Genomic DNA, 18577 nt, shown 5'->3' on the forward strand with positions numbered 1-18577 from the left:
AAAGAAAGAACAGTTCTACATGGGTATGGTACAGGTTATATTTCTTAATAGATTGGGTTCTATTTCTTAACAAATTTTTCTTTCAACAATGATTTTTAGCATTTACTTCAATTTTACCAGGCCAAAAGAAAAATGACTCGGCCTTAAATAAAAAATTAAATTAGCATTTTTCAAAATAGAGAAATTTTAAATACTTAAAAATTAACATACGTTTTTTTTTCTCAAACAGACTAGATAGATTCAAATATACTTAGAGAGAGAGAGAGATGTGCTCATGATTTTACTAATTCATTGAAATAATGCAGTCTAGTGCTTTGATGGAGTGAATAGAAGAAGTTGTAGAGAAAATCTTCTCAACTGCTAATGATGCAAAGGTATCTTTCTCTCTTTCTCTAAAGTACTCACCTGAAGTACGTACATTCTTGCACACACACTGTTAGTATCTATGAAACAACTAGATGAAAAACTTTGTGAATTTGGACTTTTGTTTGTGATCAATACTTATGATTGCTTCTGTGCATGCTAGCAAGTTAGATAATTAACAAGATGAGTGTTATTCTATCTGTGGGCTTTAACTGCAAGATCTGTCTACTTTGCTCAAGTATAAACCTTTTATAGATTTTGAAATGAGGAGCAGACCTATTTTCTTAAGTACAGTAGTTCTCATCATACTTGAATGACTGGCCTTGAAAGTAGCTCTTTTGAGTATTGCTTGACAACTCTTTTGTATTCAATGTTCATTGATCCTTTCTTAACTTCAACATGTTGCCTACTTGTTTTGTTCATAGTTCACGCTAATGGCTCCTATATTTTTATTTTTATTTGGGGTATTATCCTGTTATTTTTGCTTCCCATGCTTCTGCCTTCGTCCATTATTGCCTCAATTTTTTATTTGAATAATTATTGCCTTGTTTTCTTTCCTAGTAGGATGTTTTCTTTAATTGTTTCTTCTATCTTTTTTGGATTTATTTGGAGTATATGGTTGTCTACATTTTCTCTTTCTTCCATGTGCAACAGTGTCTCTTGGTATTTTCCTTCTCTGATCTATGGATTTTGCACATCTGGTGAAACATTAATTGGTACTCCACCTACATGATATTCAAAATCTAGGAATTCACATCATGTGGTAGGATTCTTGTGCAAGAATGCATTTATATAGCACAGGAATAACTTAAGTGAAGGTTTGAGTAAATTTATGTTGACTATTGCATCTAAAATGTAAAAGTTGCATGATTGCTAAGTACTATCACATTTTGAAACTATATTTTTGGTTTTGTTTATTGAACTTATAATTGGGAGTACACATGAGAGTTAAAGAAAAGGTACTCCAATTTTTTTGATGATTTCATTTTATTCTCAAATATGTGCAGCTACATGGAGGTATGTGTAGGCAACTTGCTAGGCTTGTTGGTAAGATGATGAAAATCTTTCCTGCCATAGAAGAAACTCATCCACGTTGTAAGTTAGGCCTTTAGTCCTTATGTGCATTTCATCTAGCTGTTGAAAAGGAAAAATCCCTTCTTCAACATTGTGGAGACTACAGCAAAATCTATTTGGTATGTAATATTTACTACACATAACCAAATTTTCAAAGAATGTCAACTTATGGGAGAAAAGGAATGTGTACCCTATAAAATTTTTTTAAAGAAGTAAAAAAATTAGATCAAGATGCAATAAGATTATAATTTGGTACAAAAAATACTTTCCACAACCTATTAATACAAAAGTATCAAAAATTTTGAATTATCTAATTAGTCGGACTTTAAAATGGTTTATGTTTTCTAAACTCGGTTCTTAATTGAGTTCCAACTCATTTCTCTTGCTTATGGAAAATAAGATACGTGAGACATAATTAAAATGCAATTACTTAACAAAATTATGCTCTATTTTTCAAATGTGTACATTTCATTGACTTATTCAATGTTTAAATAAAAATTTGTCTCATATATGATACATTGCTAGGCAATAACAAGGGATGCAGTTTTAATCAAATTTGAAAGGGTTAAAGATGATTTGCTTCAGGGTTTACAGCATCTTGAAGTCCTTGTACCACATAATCTAGCTTGGCAGGTGTGAAGATTGTGAATTATGTATATTTTTATTTATATATTTCCATGGCTTATTTTAGTACTTGCATGTTATGAATAAAATAATGTTGATGAATAAGTAAAATATTTTGGTAAATTCTGTGCATCATAGTTTTCCTTTTGTTGGTAAGTTTGTGTTTTAATTCTATTGTTCAAGTGGTTTGTTCCAATATATACTAAATGTGATTGGAAAGATAAATTTTAACTTTATCATAATGTGTTATACTTGTTCTTTTTAGAAAGTGCAGTCAAAATTATATGCAATGGTATATTGTTTAGTATTTATTAATTTAATATATATCAAAGGTTATATTTTTGTGCAAATTACTAAAATTTTCAAGGAGCTTGAACAAGAAACATTTTCTCTTGAACCCACAGAAAAGGAAATCGGTAGGGATCTTATAACATTGTTGCAGTAGGACAAGGATGTCAGTGGTCTAAATCATATATCAGAACTAGAAGCTTTCAATCAAGCAACTACAAGGTTGGGAATAGTATCTCCTAAAACAATTTCAATGGAGAAGAGAAGTTTGAGGAAGCAACTTGATAAATCTCATTGTGAGGATGACAAGAGAAAAGAATCAATTATTTCATACCTCCTACACATCCTAAGAAAATACAACAAGCTTTTCAGAAATGAATGTATGGATGATGCCAATTCTCAGTACTCTAATCCATGTTCTCCTATAGTCAACTATTCTTTGGATGAAGCTCATGTTAATAGTAGGAGGAGGGACCAGGATGATTCTAAAATCCAGTCATTCAAACTAGGTTCCAAGAAACTCTTAGAAGTTCCATGGGAATGTTGCCAGCAGTTCCTGAAGAATTTAGATGTCCAATTTCCTTATAGTTAATGTTGGATCCTATGATCATTTTCTCTGGTCAAACATATGAAAGAGTATGCATAGAGAAATGTTTTAGTGAGGGTAATGATACATGCCCAAAAACACAACAAAAATTATCGTATATTTTTGTCACTCCTAACTACTATGTGAAGGGACTAATTGGGAGTTGGTGTGAGAAAAATGGTATCAAAGTTCCAGAACCACCTCCCCCAACTTCTTTGCCTCTGATATACTGGAGATGGGAGTGGTCAGATTCCATGAAAAGTGTTGCTGATGGTCGGTTGAAAAGAGTCAAGGTGGGATCATTAGATGATGACCAAGTTGCAAATTTTGGTGAGAGAGATGTTGGTGCTTTATCAACTCCCACTTTAGATCATAACATCTCCTTTGAGTCCACAGTTTTATCTATACAAGGAAAATTGATACAAATCAGTTGTACAAACCCTTTTTTGACTTACAATATGGTGGACGCTCAAAATATAGAAAAGTAGAGTATTGAAAAGTATGAAAGGTTGCTTGCAAACCTTAATTCATCAAGTTTAGGAGTACAGTGTGCAACTACACTGGAAGTTGTATTATTGTGTAAGGATGATGGTGCTTGCTCTTATATGGGTGTCAATCATTTTATTTCTTCTCTTGTGAATTTCTTGCAGTCTTCTGTAGATGCACTAGATATGAAGGCTCAAGAAGTAAGGGCATTGGCACTTCTCAAAATAACTTGGAACAATAATAGGTAGACAATTTTAATCTGAAATGTTGAAACAATTTTTGGCATTTCATTCAACCATCTATAGCAATCAATTGTTTAAATGTATTCATGTAATATCTATGAAAAATTTCTTACAGTGTTCTTGAAATTTTTATTTTGTAGGAACAAGGCATCAATTCTATCTTCAGGTGTAGTACCATTGTTATTGAATCTTCTTGATTCGAAAGCAGCTGAAGTAGCATTGTCAATTTTACTAGCGCTATCTAGTTGGGATGACAATAAGGCAAGCATTGGTTCCTTGGGAGCTATTCCTTGCCTAATTAAACTGCTAAGCTTAAACTCCTACCAATGTAGACAAGATGCTCCAAACTCATTATACCATTTATCCACAAATGTTGAAAATTAGTCTAGAATGGTGTCAGCAGATGTTGTTTCCAAGATTGTTCATCTCCTCACTGTCTGTGAAGTTCATTTTATAGAAATTTGCATTAGCATCTTATATAATCTAGCTACCATTGAATATGGAAGAATAGTGATTGCCAATACTAATGGTTGCATCGTGACTATAGTAGAGCTTCTTGATAAAGGCACCCTAAGGAACAAGAACAATTGGTGGCTATACTCTCATTGCTATGCACCTAGAGCTTTGACCATTATTAGCTAGTTTTAAGAGATGTACTTTGAAATTATGTACTTTGAAATCAACAAATGCCCTCTTATATTATTCAAACATTATTTTGTAGACTTGTAGGCAAATATCAACATGAGGCCAGAGTTGTAGGTTTGAATATTGATTATTAGATAGGTTCAAGAGATACTAACCAGTGGTAGATGCCAAATAGATGATCGCCATAGCAACATCCCATTTTTCTCCTTCTTTATAAAGAGGTTGGTTTTTCTGAAGATCGCCTAGGAATTCCTTGGGTGAAAGTATGTCCATTCCAAGAATACCTTCAATTGGACTAGATGCAATACCATTTACACGTATTCCATAATCTGTCCCCCACTCTAAAGCCATAGATCTTGTAAGACTATCAACAGCTGCATGTAAACAAAATAAAACTTTGCTAGATAACTTGTTTAAATTATTATGTAAGTAAAATGACTCTCATTTTTATGCTGAAACATTTAAATTTATTAAATAGTTAATTCAAATCTTAATCCAAGAAGAATATAATGATTTAAAAAGAACCTTTGCAGCAGAGACATGAATTTGATACCAGAAAGCTGAGGTACTGTATTGTAGCACTTAAGTTTAAAATAACACTAGCCTCTAAAGGAGGCTTTCCAATTCCACCTCCCCTCAAATACTTCAATGTTGCTTGACTCATTGTAAATGTGCCAACAGCATCAATATGCAATACTGCAACCACATGTAATTTATCTAACTTCATGCCATAGTTAGGGGGAAAACCTAAAACATCTAAAAAGAGTTGAAAAAACTTAGCACTTCCTCCATCAACATACGTCATAATGAACTAAAAAGTATGAGTCATCTACACCCTTCAAAAACAAGTCCTTAAGAAATTATTCTTCAACAGAGAGATCAATTCAAACATCCAAGTGACTTGGCACTATTCCACAGAACATCAATGTCAAAGAAACTTCAATAAATCACTCAACCTTGTTAGGAAACCAGTTTGAATTTCGTTCCCCATCATTTTCCATAGCATAGCTAATCAACAACATGCGTGCTTAGACAATGGAAAATACTCAAATTGTAGTCTCCCTATGTGTACTCCCATGAAGCACTCAGTCATTTCTCATCCACAAGTTTCAATACCCTCATTAGATCATCCATGTTTGAGATAATAATTGTGAAAGACTATAATACACAATAATTAATAAATATTGTACAGATTATGGAAAAACTTAAATAAATTTCTTGTGCTACTCTTTGTTTGAAGGAATTACATTTGGGGTTTATAGCCACTTTATAAGTTATCATCATACAAAGGATTTAAATTGGATCCTCCATGGCATGGATCACAAGGCACATTCCAAATAACCAAGAAGATTATGCCTATGATATTGTCATGTCCCATGAGAAAGAAGACAATGGAAACTGCGGGCAGAACAAGTAAATAGAAATCACCCTCAAAAAAGAAATCATTGAGTTCCAAAGGAAGCTTAAAGATCAATATAGTTTAGCATTACCAAATAAACTTAAGGATAAACTCTCAAAAGAAAATAGTCAAACTAGACCCTGTGTATAGCAAGAAAAGAAAATTATATTAATGTCCACAAGGGACTAGAGATAGAAAAAGTTAAAAAAAAATTGTAGGAAGATGGAAATAAAGCACCATGCCCCTAACACATAAAATTTAAGGATGAATAGAGCCCCTATGTGCATTTGAAATTGAGGAATACTACTGGCTAGAATGAACAAAGCTACCATACCTAAGAGATTAGGCTAAGGAATGTGGTCGTAATGTGAAGCTACCCTTTGGTCTTGAGCTCAGCTTATAACTCTACTTGGAATCCCATTTGCAAAACCTACAATAAGTGTTGTGCCTTATGAACCATTCATTAGAAAGCCCCTTGAGCTCATAAATAGATAAGCCTAAGATATTTTCCATAGCAAGTCAAATTGTGATATTGCTATCACGATTCAACTGTACATTTTTTGAGTCAAACCCATTGACCCATGAATATAATATATGACCCAAGAAAGAGGGTGAAATTGTAAATCTAATGGATTACACATCCTTTCCTCCTACTACCAGATGACTAAAGATGCTTGTGTGGTGATTGTACCCCCTTTTCTTGTAGTTATTTGCAACATATATGAGGAAAAATGAAATTTTTGAAATGAAAACTCACAGTAATACAATCAAATTTCTAAATGAAATGTAATCATAAATATTGGTAGAAGCCTTCAATTACTTAACACAAATATATAATTGGATTGTTGTTGAATTAAATCCTACATTGGTCAAAATTAAATAACAAGGATAACATATAGAGCATCACATGTCCCAAAATGCTTTGTCAATAGGACAAGTGGCTAGACAGTGAAAATCTCAACATGGGAGGATTATACCCTTCACTACTCCCCTACTAACAAAATGTCAAAAAGTCTTTAAATGACTATGTGCCATGTAGGTCCCTTTGTCCTTAATACCAACATACATGAGGAAGATATGTCTTAGTTCAATGACTAGTTGTGGAGGTTGCATTAAGATGCTTTAAAAATACACAAGTAAAATAACCTTAGCAAATGTGAAAGTCCAGAATCAATGAATGCATGGGCTTATTTCAAACAATATCCTTGACAAATTAGACACATAAGAAATCAAAAGCATAGTCATCCACTTTAAAGAATTCTTGAATGCCCCTCCATTTCACCTGACTAAAGCCCAAATAAAATTTAGATTAATGTGATTCCTATGCAAAATCCAAGCTACAAGTACAAGTTGCCTACCTTAGAGATAACCTCATCAATATTTGCAAGATGACTGTTGTAGGACTTGTAGACATAAATCCACCCCTTTAGCTATACCAAAAATAGCCTCCCCATGTTATTGACCAGCAATAATATCAGCCCTTAATATTAGACTCAAAACTTCTCACTGGCAAGATTTCAAGTATTGCATGACCCCAATTAATTTTCCACAACAAAAATCAAATTCCAATTAAATTAGATAAACTAATTGATCAAATAAGATACCGTTGCAATTACATACATCCTACCCATGGTTCAAAATACAATAAAACTGAGAATATCAGTTCAAGGACTCATTAAGTGGCAATAAATGCCCTAATTAATTTGCCACTTAGAAGAGATCCCCACTACTATTTCAAGATTAGAAAGAGGTCTTCAAAGCAATTTAATAGCACAAAAGTGATTTCAAAAAAATTCTAATGAAGACCAAAATTCTACCAAAAGCAGTGATAAAATAAGTGATAAAATTCTACTGTTTATGGAAATATCATCTGAAATGTTATAACCAAAGAAAGCCTTGCATGAAAGAAGTTTATCAAGAAATCTAAGAGAGCCAAGAATTGTTCAAGGTATTAAATGCTGGTGGAAAAGGTGGAAGTTTTCTAAAACAGCTTCAGAATTCCAATTGGTCATTTAAGATGACAATAGTGGCCTTAATCAATATCATGGTGAGGCTACTGACAAAGTTTGAGTGGGATTTGAAGATGGATGTTGGTGTGGAGGATATGATTAAAGCTTATAAAGAAATAAAAGATCTATTAGAATCTATGGACTTCCCTAAGAACATAGCCATTCAACCGATGGATATGTTTGGTTCATGTAACTTTGAATCTTTTGAGATGAGTTTGGAAGTTGACAAGCACATGAGATGGTTAGAAACAAAAATTGAGCAGCATGGAGGAGGAGATGCTCAATGGACTACAACAATTCAACACCTTTTTTATTTCCTCAAGGAAGAGAAAGAAGAATTAGAGAAGGAGATGAAAACTCAGAGTGTAAAATTGGAGATAATGTTTCCTCTGTGACACTTTCAGGATTCGTTCTCATATTAATTTGGCCATTCATCTTGATTCTAGAAATGTGGAAATGCCTAGATGAATGGTTGCACAAATGGGAGCAAAATGGAAGCCTACAAATGAATTGCAAGAGCCTCCAAATGAGTCGCAAGAGCCTGTGAACGAATCACAGGAGCTTGTGAATGAATCGCAGGAGCCTGTGATTAAATCGCTGACCGGTGTAGATGGATATGTGGTTGACTATCTTGTAGTGTGTCTTGGGTATGTGGTCAGATGCCTTGGAGTCCTACTTCTAATTTTCATGATCATAATTGTAATAACGATACTATACTTACTATTATTTGTCCCAATTGCAATAACAACTATGTTCCTCTGGAGAGATGAAAAATAAAAGCATCAATACTATAAGAAACATGCACTAAACAAGAGCTGACATTTTGTCTACATCCTTGTCTTAGATTCTTACATCTCTAAATTGGAAAATGATAATAATTCTAAGGACGGTAACATTTTAATCATTGGCTTGGGAAATGAAATGATGGGTTGCTTTAGAGAGCTTATTCAGGGCTGTGTTCAGCAATTACCAGATTTGCTGATAAAACACTCCAACAAGTGGGCCAGAGAATTCGAGGAAGACAAGATAAGAAAAGCTTTGGAGATAGCAAAAAAGCTCATAGCACTGATGGAGATGATAGTAATAGGGGATATCAATGTCAACCAAGCAAATAAAAAAAGAGAAAATGAAAGAGTAGAGAATGAGATTCAAATCGACTTGACGGATTGAAAGTAAAAGGTCATGCCATCTACCTCATTTTCAACTTATCTATCACATACTCTAAATTCAACATCAAACCTTGTAAATCATTACGTATAAGTCATTTTCTAAATGAATATTTTCTATTTTAGGTTTTTCCTTGTTTTTTTTGGATTGATAAGACGACGAAGTTAAGAAGTTTTGTATTGATTTTAAAAGTAAAAATTAAAGATATGCATTAGTTTTGCAAACTATCTTCAATAGAGAATGATCAATCAACCAATAAATAATCAACATGTCCTAAACACTGACTACCCACCCACACAAAATAAGAAATATATACAGAATAGCCCTAAGAATCACTTGCCTTTTGGTTTAATAATAGCCTTGATTTTGCTATTCAAATTGTAGAGTTTATCATCAAGGCCTAAAAATAATAAAACGAAAAATAAATTTTGGGCTGTCTATTATCGAATCCCATATTTTGTAGCAGAATGTAATGTTTTCATATCCTTGTTTAACTACACTTAATAGAAATCCCATAGGCTATCAATTAATAGATGATCTTGAGTTCAAAATATCAATTTTGATCTGAGTTCTACCCATTCTTCTTTTTTATAATGGCTGGAACTCAAGATGGGATGCTTGAATATGGAATGTTGAAAATGAAATCTGCTAATTTTATTCTTTTCACATTTTGACTGAGCTAAGATTAGTAAACTTGAATATGTGGGTGTAGCATTTAAGTAGAGTTGTTCCCAAGCTTTTACTTGTTTTGATGAATGGTATGTGGACTTGGTCCCGAGGACCAGCAATGGATTCCACCCCTTCCAATCACCATTTTTAGCTTCTCTTATTTGTCATTGGGAAGTCACCAAATAAAATGAATAATAGTGCTTAAAATATGTTTTAACCATCTTGCCTCAGCTTTCAAGATGTAGAACTATGAAAAGTGTATATAAACATGAAATTTCAATCACTATGGTACATAATCTGCAGCCAAATGTAAATTATGTGTTACTACTAGATTTGGACATCACTGATCTATAAAAGATTATATATTAAATCTTTCCTCTAACCTATTTAGGTAAAGCACTTTTGATATAATTGTACATCTCTTTTCTCAGCCACATTCTCATCAATTTCCTAGCTTTTAACAAAACCATATACAAACAATAAGCTACGAAAGACATATTATTGTGTCACTTTAATTGTATGGACCTTCGTTGTCCTTATTTTATTGTTACTTTACCTTGGACAAGGAACAAAAATAATAATTCATAATTTAATAGAAAGAAAGAAATTGTATTAATGTTTATGAATGACCAACAGATAAATAGAAGTCTAGTCAAAAGTACAGCCAACGATGATAGCAGAAAGATGAGTGCCTAAAGTATCTCTAACTATGTTGGGAACTATAAGAAATAGATATATCAATTTCAAATGCTATCATTATAGAGAACCAATATGGATATCTGTCATCATTAAATCCATACTTTATAGTAGATATTATTGTCATCAAAAAAAATGCAAAAGAACATTTGTCTTTTTAAAACAATATATTACCAAAGATTACCTGTAACCCATTATTCTAACAACTGGAGGGTCTTCGTCATGGGATAAAATCACCTACACAGTATATAGACACCAGGTTATCATACAAGTGAATGTATGAAGTATTATTTACTATACAAAACATTTAACATTGCCACTGTATTGAATTTTGAGATATATAACAGGAAGCCTGTGAAGTAGCTTCATTCACAACGTACAGTTGATCTCCCATGGAAAGCAATAACCAAACACTCCAAGTTAAACTTACTATCACATAATTGAACAAATCTATCTAATCTCTAAAGATTGTTTAAAAACTTAAAGCTGAGAAAAAAATTACAATGAGTACGACTATTGAAAACTTGAACAAGACATAGGTATCAAGTATTTTTTCAAGTCCAAGAGATACATTCAGCCACTCATTATGCCTTCTTGATAGTTACAATAAATTTCAAAACCCTCAATAAATCCTTGATGTCCTAGATATATATCATGGATATTGAATATTTGGGGCTTATTTATTGTAACTTTCAACGTCATGGGTTTACAATTTGTGATAATTAAGTGATAGATCCACTGATAGGGTGAAAACAAAACCCACATATCAATAGAGCATTGCAGAAGAACTCCAAGATAATTAGTCCAAGAATAATTATTAATAGGAATAGATGATTTTATTTACTAATAATAATGAGAAAAAGAAAGAGATTAGGGTTACTGTGGTCCCTGATGCGTTGAGGAAGGACTGGATTCATCACACCCCAATGGCTGGCAAAATCCCATCTTCGCTAGTGGCAGTGTTCTTGCATCCTCTATCTCCAACTCTAACCACAATAATTTTAGTCAGAAATCCATTCTCCACAAAACTCATAAGCCTCTTGATGAACCTCAAACTCCTTTGGATGATAGATTTCTTGATATCCATAACCTCGTGACTCCATACTGTCAAAATTTGAAATCAATCATAAATGCTCTGAACAAAAATCACCACTTTGAAATCTAAAATCCATATATCCATCTGCAAGTGTGAGAAAAAGAACTCATTTCCATTCATTGTCATTTGAACATTAATGGCCTTCATTCACATGCTAAGAGCCCCAAAATACAATCGATCACATTCACCAATTCTTGTGCTTGTGCAGCTCCTGCGTGCTCCGCGTTAAAATTATTTGATGGTTGCCATTGCTAAGTGGAAGAGGAAAGCTTATTGTCTTTGAGAGGAGTCATCTCATGTCATACACTTGAATAAGGTCTTGATAAGCTGACCCCCCAATAGCGTAATCGGAAGAGAGATTTTGGTGCGGGCAAATTTGAGTTGAATAACATCCAATCCAAAACTCATGTTTTTTTCATGTTAAGCTCATGTTGGTCAAAATTTTGACCAACACAGGCATGGATTTTTTTTTAAAAAAGATATTTTTCTTTCATATTTTGACCAATTTAAAACATTTTAATAGATGGTCAAAATTTTAGGTCAAAAAATAGGGTGAAATGCACTAGTGAACCATATTCAGTCTAATGTGGATAAACTAATATCTATATTAAACCAGGATTTTGAGCTCATGGATGAGGTACATACCTAGGGGAAAGAACTTCAATCACATGAATCAATAAAAGGTCAAAGGTATCATATGCTCATCAAAGTGTACTCAATGGAAGAGCTAGATAAATAAGAAGATTGGATAGAGAAGATTGCGCCTAGTAATAAAGCAATTGAAACATTACACAAAGGGATACAAAAGCTCAAGGATCAAATTTAAGAGAAAATTTTGGAAGCTAAGAAGTATTATAGCAATTCTTGCCTTGATATATTTAAAGATGATTCAAAGACTAAACTCATTTTAGTGGAATCAACTGTCCAACAATTCTAGAAAACCTTTGAAGATGCTTCATCAAAAGAAGATATCAGAAAAGCATTCAGAACTTGAGAGATTATTAGGATTAAACTACAGATAGAAATAACAATTACATGCAAATATAAATAATAGATCACACAGAAAAGAACACAAGACACCAAGATTTAACATGGTTCACCCAATCCCTGGGCTATGTCCACCAAACAACAAGTTCAATATTATTACGATCTAGTGATTACAACTTGGTTACAATTTGTAATCCCTTACAACTCAATACCGTTGCAAGAACCAATTTTTGCATCACTCACTATAAAACACCTAACCCTAAGCCCTTTTATACAAGTAATTTTATGCCACTTTAGGGTTACAACATGTCGGCCATATGTCAACCACAACATCAGCCATGGCCCAATTTTTTTCAATTTATGAAGTATGTATAGTACTTTCCTGATCAATCACCAAAAACTAACAAAGGTATTATTGGAGCTAGACTTGATAATTTTATGTCTACACATATAGAAATTAGCAATTACCAGCTTGTAGTGAAGGAGAAATATGAAGCTTTTAATTTTCTAGATGCTACCCAAGTGACAGATTATAGAGAAATTTAAGAGCAAACATCCAAACATCGCTCTGGTATAAAAAGGAAGAAAACCCATAAGCTAAAAATACAATTTGACACTTGGTAAAATTTTATATTTTTTGAACTTGCCATGAAGGTGCACAAGGTGCACTAGGTATGCTTTTCATAAAGGTATTATTTTATAAGCATATTTTTGCATTAAGAGATATTTCACTCTCGACACAAATTAAGGGGATGATTTCTTATAAATATAGGGATGTAATATGTACTCGCAACCATTATTTTGATGCAATAACATATGCTATTGGTGCTCTCGTTCTTAGTGTAGTTATTCTTTTCAGAGTGTGTTATATTTGTGAATGCATTTTCATGAATTATAATGGAGCCAATGGTTTTTTTGTGTTGATTTTATTGTGCAATCTTTTAGTTTTGGTGTTTGCCTCGTGTTAATGAATTCTTTTGATGTACCAAGTTGGAGAAGAGATCACCTATTGTTCTGATGCAGGAGCATCCAGAGGTATAAGGGCAATCCTGTGTCACCCAAAAAAAAATGTACTTAGACTTAGTTTCTATTTCATGTCTTTACATTTTTGGATACCCATTTGGCTCAAATAAAGGTTCCAACTCTCATAGTTCAACTATCAGTGCGTTTGAAAATCCCAAAAAAAATAGGAGCATGTATTTGGGACATCATTTTGGTAAACTAGAAGGTTTGACTTGGCCAGATGAATGTAATTGAGATTTAGAGCATTCCAAAAAAAGAATCAGGTCAAAAGGCCCCACGGTTTGAAAGTTATTGCATTTTTTCAGGTTTTGGAGACCTCCTAAGAATGCTTCGAAGTCAGGTTTGGGGCATTAAATGACCTCGAAAAGGGTCAAAAAATGGGGGATGAGTGAAGCTTGTCCATAGGGCTATAGAGCACTTCAAGAGCTTTTCGAAAATGTAAACGGTTCGTCAATCGGAGCTACGGTTCAAAAGTTATGCCTCCCGAAAGTTCGGCTACCGTTTCTGGATTCTTCTAGATTTGCACCGACTTCTAACGCAGCTTCTAGAACCTTCTATTTTGTCGGTGGATGCCTACTAGCACTTTCTAGAATGTACTCCTAGTCCTTAACCCTCCGGGGTCTATTTAAGGAGATTTCTGGCATTGTAAAAGGCAGTTGGGATTGGAGCTTGAGAGGAGGTGCTAAAAGGAGAAATATTCTCGAGATTTATGTTATTGTAAGCCCGTAGGGCATGTTTTGAAGTTTATTTTCTCTGCACTGTTTGTACTAGCTTATTTTCTCAGTTAATATAATTTCCCTTTTCTATTGTGTCCATTCTGTTGTTGGGTTGTGTCCCCATCATGTTCCTACATAGCTTCTTGTCTCACATGTGCACACTTTTTGTGGCCTTGCGATTTGATGAGTGAAACATATTTCAATTATTATTAAGTTCCCATCGATGATTGTATTAGCAGATTCGAAGAAGCATTGCTCCTATTTTCATTGTTTTCCTACCTAATCTTTTCAATGATTTAACTCATAGATGTGTTGTTACTGTGGTTTATGTCTATTAGAAATTTACCTTTCAAGTCATTTGCTTTAATCTCTCATTACCCTATCTTTTTTATTTTCTTTTCTAACACTTGGTTAAATTGAGAATTCATATAGTTGCATCATTAAATTGTGTTCATCATAAAACTAGAAATTAAAATAAAATATATATTTATTTTATGGTTACTTTTTGAGATAGCAAGTAGATCAAACATCTTATCTAAAATTGGTTAGAACCAGCAAAAGCCTCCCTATGAACAAACACATTTATCTTTAACTGAGTGGATTTCAGTAGGTCGCAAGTTCACCCAGAACCTTTGAGTTGATCCTAGATTAAATTTTCAAGAAAGGAATTCAAAAATATTCCTACTATTAAGCATCGTGCAAAATGACAACTCAATAATTTTTACAAACATAGGGTTTGGAAGAGAAAATTTTTGAGAAAGAGGATTTTTGAAAGGATGGGAATTTCATGCGAGCTCTTAGCATCTGATTGGTTACCATTAGATCAACATAGGATCTTGTTGAGTTTTGTGTAGCACTTTCCTCTTTGAAATTTTTTTCTTCTCCATGTTTGTATGGATTTGTTTTCAGAACTTAATTCGGGTTGAAAACCTTGTGTTAAAATTTACCATTCTTGAAAACATCTATGAAATAATTTAAGATTAGAAACCCTTTTTTGAGAAATTTGGTGATTTGTAATTGGATTGATTAGATTTGGGATGGAGTTTGGAAAAGAATACCAATACTTTAACTTTACAAATTGATAGTTGTATTTGTTTTCCTATTAGATCTATTGATAGATTTGTTTATATATATATATATATATATATATATATATATATATATATATATATATATATATATATATCAACAAAAATTACTACAATAATTTTTATATGTCTAAGATTTCATTCTTTTTTCTTGTAAATGGGTATCATGTTTCATTTTGAATAAGGATGGGGGGTGTTGTTTAAAAAATAAATTAAAATGAGAGTGAGTGGGCAAGTATCATCACCCAAAGTAGCAGTTGCCCAAGCAGCTAGTCGACTAGTGCCCTCCCCATTTGGGGAATGCATTTTGAAATCGCATATAATTATTAACTATTTTATTTTATATATGTTTTGTATTATTATTATATTAATAATATTCTTACTAATATTAATATTATTAATTGTTATTAATATTAATATTAGTTATCATTAAAAAATTTAATGATTATTGTTATTAGTAAATAAGATATTTATATATTATTTTATTAGTAATTTAATAATAATTATTAATAACTTAATGATACTTAATAAAATTTTAATAATAATAATACATAATCATGGGACATTGTTAAATAGTTTATGTGTTTTTGTTTTTATTGAGGGTGTTATTTTGTTTAAAAGGAAAATGGATTCAGTTATAAGGAAATGGTTCCTAAGAGTAGGGAAATTCTATTAATTTTGTTTATTCGAAAACATTAGTATTTATGACATTTGGGAATGGAAACCTGGAACTCTATTTTAAAAAAAAAACCAAACTTATGTTTTCAAAACCAAACAAAATTATGAAACTACTCCTTCTATGATGTACATTTTACTTTGTGTTGGGTTTGGGGTTGACTTAGTGTGTTGACTAGTTTTGGATGTTTACCAGAGGCTTGGCAATTATTATTTCAAAGATGTCATGTGATGTCATGGTTTTGTGATGTGATCTTTGAGTTAGGGATGAATAGTTATATGGTGATTTTATTGAAATCTATGAGTTTCAATTAGTTATCTTTTGGTGCTTTCCATTTTCTTGTATAAGAACTAATGTGTGTTATTGTGATCTTATGAGACTTTTTGCCATTGTGAGGTTAGGGTAGGTTGTCTTTATGTTTGTTGGGAAGTGGCTTGCAATGGAAGCCAAGGCCCTAAAGTGGCTTCTTGGCTAACTCATTGTAGGTTGTTTTAATAAGTGATAACATTTTATTAAGTGGGTTTAAAATGAATTTAAAATAGTTAGTATTTTTCCTCGCCCACACCTCAAGTGCTAGTATAAGCTAGGATGAGAGTAGAGATAATGTGTAGTTGCCACCATACCTTATTAGTATACCTTGTCTATGTGAAAGGATATTGATCCTACATAGATTCACTAGGGGGCTAGAGTCTAGAGAGGTTGCTAGGGTAACTATAGAGCTGACTCATGTGATGATACTTGCCCACTTACATAGTAGATTTCCTATGTGTCTTTGTTGCCTCTGAGTTTAGATGTTATCTGTGTCTTGATACCTTTGAGATAGATTTCTACCATGTTTTCCTTGACTTAGACCTTGGTTATGACTTTGGGATTGATATCTATTTAGTACTTGAGACTATCTCCTTAGCATGGTGGGAGTGGGCCATTTAGGTTCCATGAGGTCAAGTGGTAGTGTTTCTTATAGCATTGAGATTTGAGAGCTGGATATCATTGTTGGATGTGCTTGTACAATTGTTCCTTTCATTTTGATGTAATATTTTTTGGATGGTTATATTTTGTCATAATGTGCTTGATTATCAGATATCTTAAGAGATGATTGTAATTAAATCATGATGTATATTCTTTGAGCTTTCCATACCCTGTGCCCTATACAGCGGATGATTATGCATTCTTGTTATTGTTAACACAAAAGTCTACACCCTTTCCTAAGGTATACTTCTCAGGTGACCTCATGTAACATAGAAATGACCTCCAAGTGTGGGGCTTACATTCTAAGGTTGAATCTCCAAAGAAAGTCATCTTCCTTACTATCAGGATGCACCTAACTACTCTTGAGAGTAAAAAGGAGAAGAAGATGCACGAAATTAAACTACCTAATCTAATCTAAATGGGGTTATGCACCTAAATAGTTTTTTCAACCTTATCTCTATCGAACAATGCACTACTCATCAATATAATTTCTAGATACACTGATTCAACCTTTGTATTAACTCAACAATCACATGCAAATCAAGAACCAAATGAGATGATACAAGGAAGGGACTTCACTCTATAACATCCAAGTAGAAAAAGTAGATATTGTCATGTAGATTAAATAATGAAAAAAAAAAAATCAACATAGGCAAGAAGATTTTGCACTAATATTGATAGGAGAATGAGGTATAGTAGATAATTACATTCATTCATAAACAAAAAGAAATTATAGCAACAGAGCATAGAATACTACTATTATATAATTAGAGAAAATTCATCTGACCCTTGGAAGAGTCACAAAACATGCTTTTATAGTTCAAGCATAGCTGAGATAGCTTCTACCCTGAAGCTTAACTCAACTACTACTATTAAAGTTACAAAGAAAAATCACTACAAATTTGGGAAGATCTAATCTTGGTACACATCTAGATGCAAGAAAAACATATTTTTCATCAAATAGAGCCTTAAGAAGATAGAAATAGAAACCATTATCGTTTTGGCTAGGTAGATGGATAACCAAGCGGCAATAGGAATTTCCTTTATGTCTACCAGTCATAGAGACCATAAAAGGTGGTTGTAGGTGATAAAAAATTGATTCTTTATTAAAGATCTACATGTTTCCTTCTCAACATGCCAAATTAGACACATTAACAAATCAAATGTATTCAATATCCGGCCTGCCACATGGACCATTAATCTTTTAGCTTTTTGCCACCCTGCTCAACCTTCTAACTTTATGTTGACTAATGACTATACTATGTCTATGACTTCACCACCTTTTTCTTCTTAGTTATTTAACCCTATGAAACTATAAACAACCCATTTCACATTATCACTGCATCTCAACTTGTCTTCTCCTTATTCCCTTAACTATCGCAACCCAGTGACTACATGAAAATGACTCTTCACAATATTGCCATGGTTTAGAATTAACAACCTTCTAACTATGTGATGGCATGAAAATGGTTATCTTTCCCTTAGTCATATCTTTGCAGCTAAAACTTACATGGCATAACATGCCTGCGATCCTATGATCAATGAGAACCTAACTACTAACATACCTTTCACACAGTTGTGGCCTCAACTCTAGTTAACCCTAAACTCTTTACAACTATGAAAACTATAACCATTCACAGCATCATTGTGTAAACCCTAGGTTAGTCCTAAACCTTTGCAACCACGTGAACAAAAGGCTTTTGTAGGATCATCACCCAAACCATGGTTTAACCTTAATCACTTACTATGGTGGGAAGCATTGAATTCTAATTGA

At 32.9% G+C, this 18577-nt stretch overlaps 2 pseudogenes; one reads left to right on the forward strand and one right to left on the reverse strand.

The window, feature by feature from the left end:
- The first annotated feature begins 317 nt into the window (after positions 1–317).
- On the forward strand, positions 318–4325 carry LOC149572102 (U-box domain-containing protein 45-like; annotated as a pseudogene).
- A 133-nt stretch (positions 4326–4458) lies between these two features.
- Positions 4459–5113, reverse strand: LOC149572103 (peroxisomal 2,4-dienoyl-CoA reductase [(3E)-enoyl-CoA-producing] pseudogene; annotated as a pseudogene).
- Between the last annotated feature and the right edge of the window lie 13464 nt (positions 5114–18577).

The sequence above is a fragment of the Cupressus sempervirens genome, chromosome 2, assembly GCF_028749045.1.
Source record: "Cupressus sempervirens isolate cs-2001-9-10 chromosome 2, ASM2874904v1, whole genome shotgun sequence".
Lineage (NCBI taxonomy): Eukaryota > Viridiplantae > Streptophyta > Pinopsida > Cupressales > Cupressaceae > Cupressus > Cupressus sempervirens.